This window comes from Protopterus annectens, chromosome 12.part0 (assembly GCF_019279795.1).
Source record: "Protopterus annectens isolate FY-2018-M chromosome 12.part0, PAN1.0, whole genome shotgun sequence".
NCBI lineage: Eukaryota > Metazoa > Chordata > Ceratodontiformes > Protopteridae > Protopterus > Protopterus annectens.
Genome location: NC_056746.1, coordinates 775,642,292 through 775,655,755, shown reverse-complemented (window position 1 = coordinate 775,655,755; position 13,464 = coordinate 775,642,292). Strand labels below are relative to the sequence as shown.

Below are 13,464 nucleotides of genomic sequence, written 5' to 3'. Positions count from 1 at the left end.
CCATGGAGTTACTCCATATTCAATTAACTGTGGGTAAGACTCCCTGTCAAGTCACTGTTAGCTATAAGCCCCCTTCAATGAACCAAAATACCCACACTGCTTACTTAGACCTACCTGAGTCAAATTACAACCAAATACTCTAGTCATGGGCAACTTTAAATATCCCTCCATTGACTGTGAAACTTGTACGAGTACCATCATGCTTGCACAAAGGTTTCTGGACTTTGTTAACACTAATGCCCTGGAACAAATAGTATGCAACCCTACAAGAGGCTCAAATATTCTTGACCTGGTCCTCACCAACATGGGTGACCATTGTACCACCACAAGTATAGGACCCCCACTGGTTAAATCTGATCACAAAACAGTCACATCTGAAGTAGCTATAACATCTGAAATCCTCTTTAGGTGAAATCAGGCTAAAACCTTTCACCAAAGCTAATTATACCCTCCTAAGGGATGGCATAAATAACTTCCAAGCTCCTGTTCCCACAGATGGCATTGAAAACAATACTGATGTATACATAAATGCCCTGTACAAACACTTATACAAATGTATTGACACAGCTGTACCTGATAGGATCAAAGCAAGATCCTAAAGAAAAAAAACAAGTCTCCCTGGCATTCATTTATACAACAACAGGAAGAAGTTGCTGTCTAAGATTAAAAAAGAGAGGTCCCAGCACTGGAAGAACACCCTCATCTGCTTGAAAAAAAACAAATAAGACAACTTGTTACATCCTCTAAGGGCAACTTTGAAAAAAATTAACAACCATAGCTAAGGATAGCCATAAGGCATTCTTCAGCTATATCCGTAACATAAAAGGTAGGACCCAGACGTGTGCTGAACTAGCTGTGGATGGCATCACACACGCCACTGATCCTGAGAAAATAGCTAACCTATTAACTGACAGGTTTGGTGAAAATTTCATCCCCTTGTCTCCTCCAAACATTCCACAAAGCATTCCCTCTTCATCTCCACCCCTTGCATCTCCAAACAGCAAGTCATTAACAATCTCTCCAAGGCCAAAATCAAAACCTCTATGGGATGGCAACCCAGGTTGAATTTTAAATATTCTAAAACATGAGTTAGCAACTCCATTAGGTACTTTCTTCAACCACAGCCTAAGTATTTGTTTTGTCCCTGCTGAATGGAAAACAGCAACTGTCACCCCCCCTTCATGAAGGGGGGTACAGCAACAGACCATGGGAACTACAGACCCATAAGCTTAACCAGCCTTACCTGTAAGGCCATGGAACAAATCATCATGGACCTTATAAATAAAGATATAGGTGATCTGCAAACCCTTGATCCAGCACAGTTTGGTTTTGTCAAAGGCAGGGCATGCCTGTTAAACCTGGTGGACTTCTTAGAAAACATCACCAGAGCCATGGTTGAAGGCAAATTTGTGCATCCAGCCTACCTTTACTTAGTCAAGGCCTTCGACACAATCCCACATTCGGGCATCATTGATAAACTCGCCTAGTTGAATATCAACACTTATGTCGTCAGGTGGGTTGCTAACTGGCTCACCAGCACAGATCACACTCAGTCAAAGTTGGGGACTTTACCTGAACCAGCACACCTGTCATCAGTGGGATTCCACTGGGGTCAGTGCTGGGCCCCCTATTGTTTGAAATATACTTCTCAGAAATTCAGGCCAAAACAGAGGGCCTGTGGCTGACTAAGTTTGCTGATGATTGCAAATTAGGCGCAATCACTGAATACCCAAACAATGTCAATATACTTCAAGATGGACTTACACATACCAATGACTGGTGCCAAAGCAATGGACTCAGTGCTAAAAAATGCATTATCATCCCTTTGTTAAAAACAATATCCCTGCAGACTATCATATAAATAATACCCTAAGTAACAACTCAGTAGTGAGAGACTTGGGAACACAAGTTGACTGTAGCCTAAACTTTGACTATCATGTGTCTAATGTGGTAAGGAAGGCATTCTACATCGTACGCCTCATGCAAAGGCACTGCCTCAAGAGTGACACGGGTCATAATTCCCCCGTACTTGACCTTCATCAGGCCAATAATTGAGTACAATCTCCCCTTTGGTATGTACCTTACCAGGTACCTGTACAACTTGAGAGATCTCAGAGATTTCTCACCAAGAAAATTCAGGGTCTCCAGCACATGTCACACACTGACAGACTAAAGTCACTACCACTGTACTCAGCTGCCCACAGACTACTTAGAGGAGAGTTGTGCCAGGACTACAGAGATATCTCGGATCCAAACCTAATGAAAATGCTGCACATCCACAAGTCAAACAGGACAAGGGTCACCAACTCCAGGGACCTTAACCTGGCTGCATCATAAATAGGACCTGCTGGAGAGACTGATATGTCTCTCAGAGGTTGCCACTCCTCTGGAATGGGCTACCAATTCACATCAAACAGAGCCCCTCTATGACCCTGTTTAAGCGTACACTGGATGGGAAACTGTAAATTCCTGCCTGGGATTTCACTTATGACCCTCCTAGATATGGACAGTCATTGCTAACTAAGATCTCTGGTTTAGGCAAGATCCTTTATATTGGGTTTATCTAGTATTATATTGGGTACAGATGGCTAGGCTTGTAAAGATGTTCGGGTCAGTTAGCTTAGTAACCACCTATGAACCAATCAGAAAGTCACCAGGACCATGGATGAGGGTAAACCTTTACACACTGCTTATCTAAACCTGGCCAAAGCTTTTGACACAATCATCCACTCGGGATCATAGATAAACTTAGTAAGTTAGGCATAAAGCCCTACATCATCAGATGGATAACAAACTGGCTCACTGACAGGACACATGTGGTGGACAGGTTTAATCAACTTCCAGTAAGAAACCTGTTACTATCAGTGTCCCGCAAGGCTCAATGTTGGGATCCCTCCTGTTTGTTATATACTTCTCTGAAGTGAAGGCCAATGTCGGGGGCCTCTGGCTCACCAAACTCCCTGACTGTAAGCTGGAAGCAAACACTGAATGCCCGTATGATGTTGACAGCTTACAAACAGGCCTAAAAATGACACTGGTGGGTCAATAATTTCTGGGGTCAGTGGCAAGGCCTGTGTTATGGACTAGCATCAATGTTACAGTTTGCCAAATAACAGGGACAAAACGTGCAGCTTAACTTAGGTTAAATAGTTTGGGGAGTGTCTGCTACAGCATAACAAATGAGATCTGTCATGCTAATGGGTCTATAATTCTGGGGTCAATGGTAGGGCCTCCCTTATGGAGTGGCATCACCACTGCAGTTTGTCAAACATCAGGGACAAGACTTGTAGCTAAACTGAGGCTAAACAGCAGCTTTGCCAGGGCATGCTTAGTAGTGTCTATTAAATAATGTCAATACTAAGCCCTGGGACCTAGGTATCACATCTAGTTACCTTGTTATTAAACACAAAATAGTGCCCATAGACTGGCCCAATGGAAGAAGCACTTTTGGTCTTGGAAAGCATTTTCAATACATGATCCTTTGTAAAAATAGGTGGCTTAAGGGGTTTAGGGATATGCAGACTTTGGGAAGTAGTATCTGGGGTAAAATTAGCAATAAAATTGTTTGCTACTACATTGGCACTGTCGTTTGGGTCCAAATAGCTGGTGCCATTTTGAACAAGTTCACATCAATGTTGGGTGTTATTAGTTTCCTAACATATCTGATGAACGATGCACAATTGTCCTTAATGTCAGATGCTAACCGGTGCTTGTGGGCTGCCTTTATTGACCCATTTTTCAAGTTTAACAATATTTCTGATACTGTCCTAGATATGAGAGATTTTGGATCTGGTTTATAATTTAAGGAGTTTTTTTCTTTTATTGTAAAGTTTGTTTATACTAAAAGACCAGCAAGGAGGTTTGTTTATCAATTCATAAAAAAACAACATCCACTAAACATATCAAATGAGAAGAACTAACCATTTATTAAACATAAACTGGAAAATAAGGTCTATGTACTGGTTTCAGCATAACCATTCCTTCTTCAGTACAGTACAATCTAAAAACTTAGGAAATTACATCAAATATATATACGAATTAAATTTAAAGTGACAAGTACCTTACATAAATTGTATAAATATGCCAAGAATAGCCATTCAGTACCACACATATATAGCCAGTATATAAATTCTGTCTATAAGTATCATAATAAGAAAATATAGTACCAATATTGGTTTAAACCTGGATAAAATAAAGCTCCTAGTTTAAATATCTCTTGTCTTTCTTTTTTAGTTAATAGCTCTTACCATCCTAATTTATTAAGTATTCTCTATGTAATTTTATCAATATCTATAAATCTATATGTAGCTACAGGATATTTAAGCATATGTTTAAAAAGTGCATTATTTGGCTTATGACACTTTATGACAACTAATGTCAATTAAACGTTCTCTAATGTGCAATTTAAAACATCTAGAGGTTTTGCCAACACACAGTGTTGAACACATACAAAAAAATAAATAAATAATAAATAATCCATTCAGTATCACAAGTAATAAGATTATGGACATTAAAAATGCTGCTGGCATTGGCAGAACTCTTTACTATTAACCACAACTGAACAGGAAGAAAATGTCCACAAGGTGTACATCAAAGAATATTCCCCATCTATTCTTTGTTGATCCAATGTACTTCATACATTTTGTGCAGAATAACTGCACAGAACCTACTGTGCTGTTTGTCCTCTTCTACAACAAAACTTACAATAATTAGGGAATATAGAAAGTAAAATATCTCAATGTTTATAACTTCCTAGAAATATTTTGAACTAACTCTACATGTAGTAACAAAGGGCAAAGTTATAGTAGTAGTATTAATAGATGGTTTATATGTTAGCAAATCTAACCTATTTACATTTATGAAATTTTTAGCTTTCAAAATTTCCTGTTATATTTTGTTCAGGTTGAGACAGCCAGCTCTATATATTTATTTGAATAGCTTCCCAAAGAAGTTCTATACCTATCTGCTGTGTCATTGTTGGAGATGATGTAATGCCACGGATGATATTTAAGACCTTGTCAAGGAAATTGATTAGGTTAGTATGTTTGAAATTACTGAATTCTAAAACATTAGATGCTGGAGTTTTGTCAGTTCTGAAGGCAAGTAACTAGCTTATGGTCCAACTTAGCCAAGGAAGGAGATACCATAGAAATATTGCAAGAAGTGGCTATACTTGTAAGGACCAGATCAAGTATATCATGTCCTCCATTGGGGTTGGAACTATCTGATCCAGGGAGTTTTTTTTTATTAAATCTATGAATTTCTGAGCATACCATACATTGGAGATAAAGGTGCTTCAGCTTATTGAGAGGTATTGGCAGTCTTTCAATATGCAGTTCTTGTTTACAAGGATTTCATAAAGTACATTTAGAAATTTAGGAACTGTACATGGTTATCGGGCAACATGGAGGGTGTCCTAAGTCAAGCTGTAAGTGGAGAGTTTCCCTGTTTAGAGTGGTCTGGAGTTGTATGAGTTCCTTTTGTGAAACTGCCTAGAGGTACTGTGGTCCCTAACCAATTTTGGAGACAGCACCATAGCTGCCATCAGGCCAGAAGCCATGGCAGGTGGAAAGCCCAAGTATGTCGGGAGTGCTTTCTATACAAACCATTTCTCTCTCTCAGTAATTATACAAATATGGATGTACTTCAAATGCAGGATGGACTCATGATTGGGAAACTGGCTGTTGAGATTAGATTACACCTAGGCAATGGGCAGATCCACCTTCATGTGATCTAGTTTGGGTTTTCATATGTTTTTTCTGTTGAAATGTCTGTCTGCTGGAGTCTACCAATACAAAGTTCAATGGAAGCAGTGAAGGCTTTAGGCAGTATGCAGAAACATTGAAGCCAGAGGTGCAGGATATCTTCTGTTAAGCAAGCTGGTTTGTTGAGCATTTTGCCCCATGCTGACACATACAGGATCCCCCTGAAATGACATCAACTATTTAACCATTTGTTGAAGCCAATTATCTTTTCTTTGTATCTAGGTGTAAGGATTACACCTAGGCCAATACCAATAATGTCACAGTATGAGCTACAATCCATGGATGCAAAAACATAAAAGAGACAGAAACAGGGATGCTGACGCTGTGGGAGAAATAGAGGAAGAGTAGGTGGAAAGATGAGATTTGAGTGAGAACAGCCATCTATTCATGTAAGAAATGTCTGGAACAAGATGGCTGGGCAGACTGAAAAGTTCTACCTAAACTGTGAACTAGCTGACAGCATACCGAGGGTGATAAATGTGTGCTTACTGAAAGGTTATCTAATGGCTTGATATGAACTGAACTATTACACCGGGTAAGCAAACAACTGTTTCTGAAGTACTGATACTAATCACTGAATTACAAAAGATGACATCGTCTGCAGTCTAACTTTGAAAATGTCTGTTGTTTATTAGAATCTATATCAAGAAAATACAACGTGATGTAGAATTGTGCATAGTGTCAGTTTGTACAAGTGCGAGAAAGCATTTTGTTAAAAGTTTACAGTTTTTAGTTTTAAGATAGATACTGGATTATGGTGAGAGTATCTTCTGATACTTTCACGTCATATTTATTTGATACGGTCAGAGTCTCTGCATTTTAGGGTTCTGTTTGCAAATTCCTTATGGTGAGGGTTTTTGAGATTAATTAAGATATAATGATTATTCTTCACGTTAGAATTTCTGACATATTGCATGACACAAGATGGCTTCCTAAATATTATTTTCATTTATTTGCTATTTAGAACAGATGAAAGACTCATAGCTCTCAAATGTCCAGATTTTTGCCTCATTTTTGGTCTGTTCCTCATAAAATTTGTGGTTTCCTGGAAATCATTGAGGACTGAAATCACAAAATAATGACTGACATTTGAGTTTCAGACTTCATATCATTCAGAACATCCATGCTAACACTAAACCTTTTATTCTAGCAACTTTGTAAGCATATAAGAGCAATATTTTAAAATTTATCTCTGTGGGCCTTTGCCCCACATTACTTTTTGTCTTTGTCCAGATTTCTTGTGCTAAGAGGTTGAGAAGTATGAGGACAGTCTATTGTAAGTTAACAAGTGGAACTAAAACATGTTTTTTCCTATACTTTGCTGCAATAAAAACAGTTACAGTTGATGTAAGTAAAATTCTTTTCTTCTCAGAAGTAAAAACATTTGAAGTAAGAATACTGAAAGCATTACTAACGCTGAATACTACTAAGTTAGAAGATAAGAATGTGTACATTAAGAATATGTAACACTCTTACAAAGTGCCAGTTACGTTGAAAGCCCAGGTGCAGGAAAAATGAATACAAATGGTTTTAAGACTCATATTTATTAAGACTCGCATTTATTTAGAAGTTTAAGAATGCCCTTACCTACAGAATTTAAAAGAGTTTGGGAGGGGGCTCAAAAAAATTTGCAATGCTGCAGCATAGAACTGAGTTATCAAAGATGTTGCAGTGAAAATTTGGAATGCTGCAGCATAGAACTGAGTATCAAAGATGTTACAGTGTGAGATAACCCAATGCTGCTTAGCTGTGTAGTAGGACCAGCATAACACTGACATTCCTGGAAAAGGGATGCACAGGAAATCATAACAGCCAAATTACTGGCAACGGTTGCACTACTGAACTTTAGCAGAGTGGCTGTACTATGGTTGGTCATGTTCCCAATATGAGAAGAATCAGGAAGTAAGGCAGAGTGCTCCTGTATATATGCAGTTACACTTCACACCTGCACCATAGGCATTGTCAGCAGGCCAAACAGTGCAGCACAACAAAGTGCCAGCTTAGTTCATCTTGTAAAGAGAGAGCAAACAGGAGATAAGAAAGGCAGAAAAGGGTCAAGAGCAAATAGAGGACCTGAGCCTATAGGAGGAGGAGGAAGAAACAGAAAACAAAACAAAAAAATATAATGCATTCAGTTCGACTGTAGTCAACAGGTATGGAGATAGTACACATACTCCATCATCAGGGCAGCCTATCGGACCTCCTTAGACAGGCCTATTTGCTGAATTACATTTCCTTGGCCACTATAAAAGAAAGAATTGATTTATTTTCATTGTTTGCAAGAATTGCAAGAATGTACAAACACAGTGAAACTTTGTTGTTGAAATTTGATTTGAAAAATCACTCTCATAGCGCAAAAGCAGTTATCACCTAAAATACAGAATCTACAGTTATCTAGACAAGAAGAACTACATCAGTGTGTTTTCTTTTGAATTGTTTATCTTAATTTCTAACACAGCTAAAATACCATTTTGGTAGCTTTTTACCCTTAAAACCAAGAAGGTTAGGGGAAAAAGCTGAGAAATCTCAAACTTGTGCCACTACGTGTTTTTCCTGTTATTATTTCAATCATATTAAAACAGATACTTCCAAACAAACTCTTCATTCATACCATTAAAATGCAAAAGTCCTGCATCAAACAACTTTAGAAAGCTAGTATGACATACTGACAGCCACTAGGTGATTTGTGTTTTTGTTTCTAAGTCCTACGTTCCCCCATGGATGCCTGACTTGGACAGCCAAAGCAAGATGTACAACGGGTTGTCTACACTGGTCATCCCTCACTTCCACAAGTGACATTGTCAGCAAGAAGCCCCGTGCCTTGTCATAAACACAGGAAGAAGTGTTCTTCCTGGTCTCCACCAGGGAAATTGCATGTCCCTGTATGCTCCACAAGTGCTTGCTAATTTCAACACCCCCTGCAATAGACAAGCGGGTTAAAGCCCTTCATTCCTCTCTCTTCCTGCCTGTCTCTAACAGTGCCAGGGATGCTATCTGAACCCTGGTCATCTGTGTAGCAGTAAGGTGTCTATCTCTTTGCACCAAGAAGCCAAACAAATCATTCATAATGTCAAGGCCAGGACATGCTTCAACCCTGCCATATCATAAATTTCAACCATTTTCAAACTTGTACATTATACATAAAATACAAAATTGAACATTGCTTAGTCATTTTCCCTTCTCATTTGCTTCACTGTATTCAGTGCAACTCATATTAACTATTAATCTCCCCACCACATTGTAATGCTCAACCCTCTTACTGTTCTTTTCCCACTTTTCCACCATTTCTATTCTGCCACCTCTCCACACTGCATCCCACTTCTCATTTTTTTTCCTACCCAAGTCCTATTCTCAATGTTACTTGTGTTATTCATTGTTCAAGCCAGTCTGCTCTGATGTTATTGATATCTCGATTTCTAGCCTTTAGCAACTTTTATTTTTAGCCATTCTGCTATTGACATCTGCCTTCTTTCATCTTCCCCATATCCCCTGCTCTTTACTACCCCAAGTAAACATAACATTTCCCTTCCTCTACCTTCTTGTTATACAACTTCTCCAATATTACCTTCACTGTCCAGCATTCTTTCTGAACTACCTTGCATCCCCACCACAAATGAAAGTTAGCTATTTCTTTTTCTCACATCTCTGACACTCCTGGCTTTCCTACTGACTTTCCTCTCTTTGAGGTACCACACCACTGATCCATGTATTTATCCCTCACTGGTCCTGATTCCTTCAAACTCTTCATCATTTGCCATGCTTCAGACCACTTATCCTCACCCAACCCTTCTATTTTCCCTTTATTCACCTAAAACCAAGTGCATTTTTATTTTCACCCATATCAGTTAAAATTTGCCCCATTCTTTTTTTCATATTCCCTATTTGCTCCCATTTCTGTAACATCCTCATTTTCTTTCTGCCTCTCCCCTCCATTTTATTCTAATTACTCCTATAGAAGTTCCCTAATTTTAATCCAAAAATTCCCTTTCACCTACCCAAAGGTCACATACTCTTCTTTCTCTTCCTGTTCATTTGTCACATGCTTTATTTATGTGTTTATAGGATGATGTCATTGGAATTTTATGAATTTGATAGAGCATTTGTGAAAATGCATTCCTTTTATATGTCAGTATGTAAAGTTCTATGGTACCTTGTTTTGTTAAGATATCTCCGCCCTTTTTATTTAAACTCTTCCAATGCCTTTTTGAATATGTGCAGCTATCACTCATCTGTCAATCTAATCCTGTGTTCATTTCAGTTTTGCCACCTATTTTATAAATTTCCTCATTCTCACTTCCCTTGCTTGCTCTTGCTTTCTTAAATAGATTCATTTCTCTCCTCCTGTCATTACCATGCAATATCTTTCATTTTATTCTTTTCATCATCCATACCCAACATTTGCCACAGCTTAAGTTTTAAATCCAGGCATACCCCAGCCTCCTGTTGAGTACTAGACCTTTAATTTATCCTTCCCAATCCTACTCCTGTTCCTTCCCCATACAAATTTGTCACACAACTCTTTTTATTTCCCAGTCATAATGCCATCACTTTCATTGCATATGTTTTAGATGTAGACTAACAGTAGCCCCCAAAACCAACTATTTACATTAGGAATGTCTGTGGTCTAGACTCTTGTGGCAGGATAGTGTAGCCTACACCCTTCTAAGTCAGGAATTGCTGGTGAATTGCTGCTTTATTTCAACTTTTTTTTTTTTTTTTTTGCTATTTGACTGTGATTTTATGCAATTTGAATTTCGAGTACTTCTGCATTTTATAGCATAGGCTAGATTCAGACTGACTGAATCTAGACTGTGTGGTATCACCTGAGCACTAAATCCAGCTATTCACTGATATTCTGAAAGAGCTATGGCATCTGTTGCTTCCAACTAACTATAAGTGCCTGTTTCTGCTCTTATACTGCACTTTTGATTTGTATTTGCATTCTACTGTCTGTTTGAATTGTCTGAACTATTTTTTTGTTTGCCACATTTTAACATACACTGTACTAGTTCAGCTTTAGCATAGCCCAGTTCCAGGTTTGCTGTTTCTGGGTCTGTTTTGTAACTTCTGAGCATCAAATTCAAGCCATCTTTGTTGGTGAAGGCCCTTCTGCACCCTTGTAGGAGGAGACTGCTGTCTGGGTCCCATCAAACTCAAGGGTGATTGGACTATTGGCCAGTTTGAGTTAAAAGGGTCATTTCTTGTTTTATTTAAGCCCCACATTTGTGCTTGTTTACGTGCAGCACACCATCCTGCACTGCCGCATAGAGGTGGTTACCATTAGTGGTTATAGATGCAAATGTTTTGCTTGTTAAATTTTCCCTTAGCACTATGCTTGTGGTCCTCCAGAGGTTTTTTTGCAGCCCTGCTCTACTATCAGGTGGAAATCTAAGCCTAGCCACAGAGGTACCAACATACCTCTCAACCACTAGCCATTTCTATGTGCAACCTCTTTTCATGACCATATAATTTATTTAACACTATGGATGGACAATTTACCACATTTTCTCCAACTAGCTTGGTCAACATGGGCATCCTGAGGCAGTGTAGCAACTACCTCATGTTCACTGACAACCCTCTAGACTCCTAGCCCACACAAAATCAACATGTGAGAGATGCAACTACATCAAATCCATGCTGTCTCACACACCAGTCAGTACATATGACAATGATTGGGTTGTCAGCATGCACACCTCACCTCCTACTCCACCCAAACCCACATCACACATACCTACATATGCAGACGTCCTCGCCAGAAACATACCTAAACACCAGAGACCTCCCAAACACAAGCAAGCTTTACATAATACTTCTTCTGCAAAACACAATACACATAACAGCTCACACATCAGTGTCTCACCTCTCAGGCCCTTAAGGCAAAACACAAAAACAAACATATTAGTCATAGGTGATTCCATTGTGAGACACACAGATGTCCCTTTTATCAGGCTGGATAAGGAAAAGGTCACAGTCAGCTGTCTGTCGGGTGCCAGCATGCACCATCTCACACATACACTTAAGTCTCTTAACAACAAGTACTGTTATGACTCCATCATAGTCCACATTAGTGTGAACGACTTAAGAAATTCCTCTCTGGACTATATGAAAAGAGACATGACTGAGCTCTCGGATTATGTGGCTCAGACAGGTATGTTCCTAGCCTTAAGCAGCATTTTACCTTCACCTAGGATGATGCCTTGATACAAACAGAAAATGATTGACTTCAATAATTGCCTTAGTTTCTGGTGTCATTCTAAGGGGATCCAGTATCTGTCAGCCTGGGATGACATGGATGACAGACCTCGATGCTTTGCCAGAAATGGTCTTCATCTGTCACCCCTGGGATTTTGGCTACTGGCTAAGGCTCTTGCCACCCCTATAGCGTCTTTTTTAGGCAGTGTCTCAAGGATAAAATTTCCGATGTAAAAACTCCATCTAAAAACAACCTCAAGGTTATGCTGTTAAATGCTAGGAGTCTTAACATGAAACGGCTCTCACTGGAAGCAGTCCTCACCTTGGAAGACGCAGACATTTGTGCAGTCATTTAGACCTAGTTCAAGCCTGTGGAGAGCACCCCAGCCATACCAAGTTACACCTCCTTCCACGCTTTCAGACCACAAAGTGAAGGCGTGAAAACTAAAGAAGTCAATGTAGCAATATTTATTAAAGAAAAATACACCTCCAGATTGGTTAAACAATATGATTCACTGGAGATACCTTCAGGTGCAATTAACTGCTGGTAGGACACCTATTCAAGTCATTGCCAGCTACAGGACTCCCTCCATGAATCAGGACACCCACTCTGCCTATTTGGATCTACTTGAGTCTATTAAGATACATTTGAACACCATGGTTTTGGGTGACTAACTACCCATCCATTGAATGGATAAATCACTCATACTCAAACTCACTTGCCTGAAAGTCCCTCAAATTTGTTAATGCCAATGCCCTGGACCAGCTGATTAACACCCCAACAAGGGGTGCCAACATCTTGGATCTGGTGCTTACCAGTATGGGGGACCACTGTAGCACCCCCACTGTGAGGTCTTCCCTAGTGAGAACTGACCACAAATCAGTCTCATTCAAAGTAACTATCACACCTGACGCCTCCACTAAAAAACTTCTCCAAAGCAAATTATAACCTCTTATGGGATGGTATAAATAGTTTCACTGCACCTTCCCCCTCAGATGGAACTGGCAACTATGCTGAGTTCTATACCAATGCTTTATGCAAACACCTGTATAACTGGATTGACTTGGCCATGCCTAATAGGACCAAAACAAGCTCCTCAAGGAAGAGCACATCTGCCTTGTGGACAACTGCCATTAACAGGCTTTACAATAAGGGGAAGAAATTGCTGTCTAAGAGTAAGAGGGAGCAAGTCCTCCTAACTGGAATCACTCCATCCTCAGCTTAAACAAGTGAATAAGACTTCTTGTGAAGTCCTCCAAAGCAAACTACTACTTCTTTTTCTTTCGGCTTTTCCTGGTTAAGGGTCACAACAGCAGATCACCTGTCCTCTCATGATTAGCAGTGGAGTTTTATGGTGTCAGGTTGCCAGCCCAGTGCCCAACATTCCACAGAAGGCACACACACGCACTCATGCCCAGGGCCAATTTAGAGTGTCCACAGCATGTCTTTGTGATGTGGCAGGAAACTGGAGCACCTGGAGGAAATCCACGCAACCACATGGAAGAC

At 39.6% G+C, this 13,464-nt stretch overlaps 1 protein-coding gene across 1 annotated transcript in view; it reads right to left on the bottom strand.

Annotated features, from left to right (window-relative positions):
* Nucleotides 1-13,464, bottom strand: part of SCNN1B (sodium channel epithelial 1 subunit beta) — a 1,718,819-nt gene that overhangs the window by 1,184,135 nt on the left and 521,220 nt on the right. The gene's annotated exons all lie outside the window — the stretch shown is intronic.